This window comes from Notamacropus eugenii, chromosome 2 (genome assembly GCF_028372415.1).
Source record: "Notamacropus eugenii isolate mMacEug1 chromosome 2, mMacEug1.pri_v2, whole genome shotgun sequence".
Classification (NCBI taxonomy): Eukaryota; Metazoa; Chordata; class Mammalia; order Diprotodontia; family Macropodidae; genus Notamacropus; species Notamacropus eugenii.
Genome location: NC_092873.1, coordinates 349,741,697 through 349,748,543, shown reverse-complemented (window position 1 = coordinate 349,748,543; position 6,847 = coordinate 349,741,697).

Genomic DNA, 6,847 nt, shown 5'->3' with positions numbered 1-6,847 from the left:
TCACAGACAGGAATGTTGACAAAAAATGGAAAATCCAGACAGAAGATGAAGACTCAGAAAAAGAAGAGTGGAGAGAAAGGCATAGTTAGCAAGGTAGGAACTCGAAGATGGAGATGGACAAGCAAACACACATACACACACACACATACACACACACGTACACACCAACATGTGTAAAAAGCAACCCATTGACAAAGAAAATAGAAATGGAAGGAGGAGATCCAGTTGCAGTGGGGACTTGAAGGCCACTATCTTGGTTGAGGACTCTGGGCCCTTGGGCTAAGGATTACTCATGGGGTTGGTTTAATCTTGCCTAGGGGGAGGGGGTTGGATGAGATGGCCCCTGGAGAAACTTCCTCACCTACCCACCCACCCCTCAAATGTTAGTGAGATTGACTTCTGTCTTCTGGCCAACCATGATGGTAGAAACATGGCTTCATTCCTACTAGGGAATGGGAGCAATGAAGAAAACCCCAGCCCAAAGGGAAATCTCCAAGCTTTCTGAAGCATCTTTCTATCTCCTGACAGGGCAGACACACATGACTGTCGGGGGGAAAGATCTATTTAAAGATCATGTCCCCTAGAAGGACACAAGGCAATAGTGTACTTGACTCAGAGTCAAGAAGAACTTGAATTCAAATCCTGCCCATGATCCTCATTAGTTTTGTGACCAAGGTGAAGCTAATTAATCTTTCTGAGTATCAGTTTCCTCGTCTGTCAAATAGACTCAATAACCTGGTGAACCTACTTTCACAGGAATGTTGTGAGAGGAAGTATGTAAAATCCTTTATAGTTTGGACATGGCTAATGAAAGAATTTGTTTTGCTTTATTATGCGCATTTGTTCCAGGGGTTTTGTTTCTTTCAATGAGGTGGGAGTGCAAGGGAGGAAATGCTTGTCTATTTTTTAAAAAGTAAAATAAAAATTTTTTTAAAAAGCACTTCATGAAGTTTAAAAAACACTTATCAGATGTCTACCATATGCAGCAACAAACAAATAAACAAACAAAATCCCAACCCGGACTTGGTGCTGGAGATACAAAGGTTAAATAAAAAAAGAATAGTCTCCATATTCAAGAAACTTATTTCTGTTGGAAAAACTCATTTTCATGTTTTAGCGGCAATCCTTCCATTCATTTCTGATTGACTCAAACAGGAGAACGGCCAATGAGAACCAGTCCTTATGGACACAAATATTTCCTATCCATTTGCCACATTGTAGATAGAGGCATCTTCACTTGCCTGATGAACAAGAACCAAGAAAGCCCCTGGGCGAGGAGAGAGATGGTTTTAGTGGTGTAGGCTTCTATAGGCTGCCTATTTCCCCACCCAAGCTGCTCCTTCTGTTCTTTGTCTCTTTGTCTTTGTTATTTTCTGCTATGAGATGAAGCAGTATTTGAGATGGATCAGTTTCGGGTTTTGACTTTGTGAGTTTCAAAAGATTGGGAGAAACATCAGGGGTACAGGAACTGGATTCCAGAAGGGAGTTTGTCAGCAGCCAAGCCAGGTGAGGCATCAGGGAGGTAGTGAGGAGGAACCTGCTTGACCCAGCCAACTAGCAGATTGGTTCTAAGTTTCTTTGTCCTATTAACAGCATGGGATCAACTAGGTCTTATCTGAACGTGAACTTGATAGGGCAAATGCTTTACGTATGAACTCACCTTCTCCTGCATGTAACCCTTTTATAAACTCTGGAAGTCCTTATCCTAACTGCCACTTGCACTGACAAGTTGGATTCCTTGGAGCAAGGCTGACTAGCTACACCTTTGCTTCAAATGTCTGGGGGTATTACCGAGAGACTGTGGAGTGTCTTCTAATTTTATTGGCTCTGGTTCTCATCCTGGTGTATTCTCCCCATTAGCAATCACCATTTACAATTCTTCTATTATTTAACCAATTAACATCAATAAGCTTTTACAAAGGAATTTTTATTGAGATGATACAGCAAGTATAGAAGTTAAACAATATTTTCTCCTAACGCCTAGAGGCATATTCTCTCCATACCAACTTGGTCTCAGTCAGAACACTGGCACCCCAGCATAGGAATGCCTTCTTTATACCAGGTACTGTGCTAGGGGCTACAAAGAAAAAAAAGATTAAACAGTTTCTGCCCTCAAGGAACTTAACGTTCTCCACAGTGGCTGTTGCAAAATTTTTCTTCTTTCCTCAAGCCTCCAATTCTGCTCTACCCTGCTCTTTCAGCAGATGACCTTACCTATTACCTTATATAACTAAAAAGATTGAGGCCATTACATAGATGAGCTCCCTCATCAACCCTCTGTCATTTCTCAAAATATTTTCATATTTTTATCCATCTTCTCCTTCCTCAAATTTTCAAAGATATGACCTTCTCTTTGCCAAGACTATTCATGTACTTGCGCCCAAAAACACATTCCTTTACAATTCTTTCTAGATGTTCTTTGTGTGTATGTGTGTGTGTGTGTGTGTGTGTGTGTGTGTGTGTGTGTGTGTGTGTGTGTGTGTACTGGACCAGATTAAGTCAGTCCACTAGTAGTCTAGGTCTGATATTGGGATGAAATAAGATACTCATAGATCATTCAACAGTTAATCAAAGAAGGTTTACATAACCATAGCATAGAAGAAATACTCAATAAGGATATAGTACTTAGTTTAGGTAGTGTCTGATCAGCTGGGCAGGATGTGTTGACTCCTTCCCCCTCCACTTTGGGTCATCTGCCAAATCTGAAAGGCCCCAACCCCACGTGTGTGAGCCTCTCTCTGCCCTAAGGTGACTAGAATCCATGAGGACATGGACTGAGGCCATCAGGAAGTTGCTTCAATTGCCATGGCCACCTTGGGCCAATCAAGTTTGAGAATAACTTCCTTGTCTTTAAAGGCAAGAACTAGCCTAGCTTATATGTCAGGATGAAAGGTAGCCCTGGAAGAAACTGATCCTATCACAACTTTAATCCATCAGTAATATTCCTCTTTTCTGTCAAACCTTCCCAAAGGAAGTAATTTTAGCAACAAATTTAAGGTCTCAATTCTAAAATATTTAGAACTGAGCCAAATTTCCAAGAATAAGAGCCATTCTCCAATTGAAAAATGGTCAAAAGGATAGTTTTCAGAAGAAGAAATCAGTCAGCATATAAAAAAAGCTTTAAATTACTAATAATTAGATAAATACAAATTAATACAACATCAGATTAGCTAAGATGACAAAAAAAGAAAAAGAGCAAATGATGGAGGGGGAGTGGGAAAATAGGCACACTGATATGCTTTGGTGGAACTGTGAACGAGTTCAGCTGTTCTGGGAAGCAACTTGGACCTATGCCCCAAAAGCTATTAAACAGTGCATACTCTTTGACGCAGCTATGCTATTGTAGATCTATACTCCAAAGAGATTGAAGAAAGAGGAAAGCGACCCATATGTACAAAAATATTTATAGTGGCTCTTTTTGTGTTGGCAAAGAATTGGAAACTGAGGGGATGCCCATCAACTGGAGAATGACTGAACAAATCGTGATATATGGAAGTGATGGAATACTATGGTGCTGTAAAAATGATGAAGGGGATGGTTTTGAAAAAATCTGTGAAGACTTGTATGAATTAATGCAACATGAAGTGTACAGAACCAGGAATACAATGTATACAGTAATAGCAATATTGTAAAGATAATCAACTGTGAAAGGCTTAGTAACTGAGCAGCACAATGACCTATCACAATTCCAAAGAACAGATGATCAAACATTCTGTCCATTTCCAGACAGAACTGACAGACTTGGAGGGCAGATTGATGCATATTTTTTCCCTCTTTTTCTTGCCCTACCTCAACCCATGGACTAATGAGGACTAAATTTGTTTTGAATTGCTTCATTTTTGTCATGAGTTTTATATTTCTTGCCTTCTTGAAGGATAAGGGAGAGGATAGAGTAGGAAGAGAATTTGGAACTGAAAATCATTCAATCAATCATTTATTAAGTACTTACAAAGTGCTAAGATCAGGGATCCAAGAAGAGACAAAAAATTAGTCCCTATCCTAAAGAAGCTTACAATCTAATGAGGAAGATAACATGCTAACAAATATATACCCAGCAAGCTATATACAGGATAAATAGGAAATAATTAAGACAAGGAAGGCCCCGGAATTAAGAGGTGTTGGGGAAGGCTTCCTATAGAAGGTGGGATTTGGGTTGGGACTTAAAGGAAGCCAGAGAGGTCAGTAGGCAGAGCAGAGGAAAGAAAGCATTCCAGGCCTGGGGGAGAGCCAGAAAAAAAGCCCACAGCCAAGAGATGGAGCTTCTTATCTATAGAATATTCAAGAGCTCAGTGAATTAAAAAATTAAAAAACAACCAAACCAGAAATTCTCTATTGGTTTCCTTCTTTCTGACTACAGAGATGCTCTAGCCTGTCCTGGATATTGCTACTAACCTCAGACTATCCCCTTATCTCTCTTCTCACTCTCATGGCCAAACTAAGAAGTCTACACTTACTTCTACTTTCTTAACAGCCACTCACTCCTTGTATTCTGAAATCTGCCTTCTGTTCCCTTTACCTTATTGAAACTGCTCTCCCCAAGTTCACGAATGACCTCCTAACTGCGAGATCCAATGGCTTTTTCTCAGTGCTCAGCCTCCTTCACCACAATAGAGCAGTCACAAATGGCCAACCCTTGACCAGCTCTTCCTTGATTCTCCTTTTTTGGCTTGCAAGGAAGGCATTGCTCTTTTCTGGTTCTCTTCCTACCCTTTCTCCATCTCTACTACAACCTCTAGCTTCTCACCTAGATTTTGTTAAAAAAAAATAGCTAATATTTCTATAGTGCTTAATATAAGAGCAGTGGGTTGCACAGAGGATAGAGCGCCAGGCCTGGAGTCAGGAGGTCTTGAGTTCAAATCCAGTCTCAGACCCTTACTAGCTAGCTGTGTGACTCTGGGCAAGTCACTTAACTCTTTTTGCCTCAGTTTCCTCTTCTGTAAAATGAGCTGGAGAAGGAAATGGTAAACCACTCCAGTATCTCTGCCAAGAAATGGGGTCACAAAAAGTTGTATACAACTGAAACAACTCCACAACAACAAAGTACTTAAAATGTTCCAGGAGCTTTACAATTATCACCTAATTTGATCCCCTTGATAACCCTTCAAGGTAGGTGCTATTATTATGCCCATTTTACAGATGAGGAAACGGAAGCAAATAGAGGTTAAGTGACTTCCCGGGATTACATGGCTACTAAATTTCTGAGTCTGGATTTGAACTCAGGTCTTCCTGACTTCAGGTCCAGTGTTTTATCCAGTGGATCATATTTTATCCAAATTTTATCATGGTATTCCCAGAATCTAGTATGGTGCCTTGAATAAAGATGTGCTTAGTTGGGGTTGAATTGAATGTCTGAAATGTATACAATTGTGCTTCTATGACTGATAAGGGTAAATGAGCAAATTCCTCTTTTCGAGCATATGTGCACAGGATGAATTGAGAGGGTGATATAATTCAAAGGACCGTGTAACAGCTCTCAAAATGTGGTCTGGGGATTCCTGGGGGTCCCCAAGATCTTTTCAGGGGGTCTTCAAGGTCAAACTCATTTTTGTAATGTCTAATTCTATGAATATCAGTAGACCTGCCACATTAAAAAAAATCCAACTCTTTGAGGTCCTTAATAACTTTTGAGAGTATAAAGCTGTCCTGGGACCAAAAATTTTGAGAACCACTGTTCTAGTCCATTCACTTGAGTTAGGTTGGTTTGGTCTCATCTGGGCTGATCTGGGCTAAGCTAAAGATCTAGCAGTCAGGGCTGCTTAGATCAGGGCTTCCCAGACTCTTTCAGAACCATATTGAGAGCAAAAGATCCCATAGACAGCTCCCTCCCTAGCATCTCATTTTGGTTTCTACAGTCCTTCCCTGGAGATTAGGGTTGTTTTTCTGGATGAACCACCAACATGATAACATCTTTCAGGGGAAGAATCTTTTGTGAATTTTGTGACTGATCAATTTGGTTGAATAATTCTGATTTTTTGAAGTGGTGGAGGAAACCTCAATTCAATTCAACAAATATTTATTAAATGTCTCCTATATGTCAGGCATCGACCTAGGGACTGGAGCTACAAAGAGAAAAATGAAAAAATCCCTGTTCTGGAGAAGCCTACTGCTGATTGTGTAAAAAAGGAGAGAGAGAAGAGGGGAGAGGGAGGAGAATATCAGCTGGTAGGACTAGAAAAGGTATTAGGCATAAGGAGGTATCTGAATTGTTCTTTGAGGAGGAGAAAGGAGCGGATTTCTTGTTAGATCTCCTTTCCTCCCATCCTGACACAAAGCCACAGCTGATGTAGTCAGAGAAGTTGTAGAATGTAGTCATAGGTGGTAATGAAGTGTTAAACAGCTGTAGAGATGTCTCTATACCTAAGCCTTTAAAGAGATGTGAAATACTTTACCTTTTTGAGTCAAGAAGGGAACCTAAGATTGGCTGAGAAAGTAAATTGGAAGCCAGGACTTCTATGAAAATTTATATTTTCTCTTCACTTCTCTACTTTGGGCAGTTAGTTGAGTGAGCCTGTAGTAATATGTATAAATGGAATACCCAGAAACCCCTCTGAGGCAGTCAAGGAATTTCCCAATAGGCTGTGAGCGAGTGAAGGGATGGGGGTGCCGGGTGTTTTCTTTTATCAGGAGTGTGCTAGGAGTAGAGATGCCATTCTTTTTTAGGCACACAGACACTGGAGAGGACCCTGGGCCAAGTTTGGCTTGAGGAACTTTAATTAAGGATGTTGAGACAGATTAAGTGTTCCTCAGTCTGTGCCTGAGTAGATTTATTTTATTTGCACTTCTAATTAAATTTGCCATGGATTTTAGAGTTTGTGTATTCATTTCCTTTGTCTATTCTTTCTGTATA